The 428-nt window shown below is 57.2% G+C and overlaps 1 protein-coding gene across 1 annotated transcript in view; it reads right to left on the bottom strand.

Annotated features, from left to right (window-relative positions):
• STK35 (serine/threonine kinase 35) overlaps positions 1-428 on the bottom strand; it is a 35,549-nt gene that overhangs the window by 34,607 nt on the left and 514 nt on the right. The window lies entirely within an intron of this gene.

The following is a 428-nucleotide window of genomic DNA, read 5'->3' as shown; positions in this document are numbered from 1 at the left end:
GAGGACCCTGCAGACCCCGCCAGGCAAATTGGGGGGGGGGGGGGGGTGTCGCATAAGTCTCTCTTAAACTCTACGGGGTTTAGGGATCTTTAGTGAGGCCTCGGGTCTTAATTTTGCACATCTTATTCTAGTGTTAAGTACACAGCAGTACACCCACGTACAACACAAAACATTGGGTTTTAGCTCTAAAATTAACAGTTACATGTCAAACAGTCAAAACATGTTACACGGTACCTGCAGGGAGCTCCCGGGGGGAGCCAGGCTGGCGGGGGCATCTGCAGCCCGGCCAGCGTGGAGCTGCACGCTTTGTACAAGCCTGGGGCAGCGCTGGTGGGTCCCGGTCCGGGCAAGGCTGTGTGGAGGAGGAGGAAGAAGAAGAAGAGGAGGAGGAGGATGCTCGGTGCCGGGGAGCCGTTCCGGAGCCTCCC

This window comes from Pygoscelis adeliae, unplaced genomic scaffold (assembly GCF_000699105.1).
Source record: "Pygoscelis adeliae isolate BGI_AS28 unplaced genomic scaffold, ASM69910v1 Scaffold681, whole genome shotgun sequence".
In the NCBI taxonomy this organism is placed as follows: domain Eukaryota; kingdom Metazoa; phylum Chordata; class Aves; order Sphenisciformes; family Spheniscidae; genus Pygoscelis; species Pygoscelis adeliae.
Note: the sequence above shows the minus strand (reverse complement) of the source record. Positions and strands in the feature narration are given on the sequence as shown.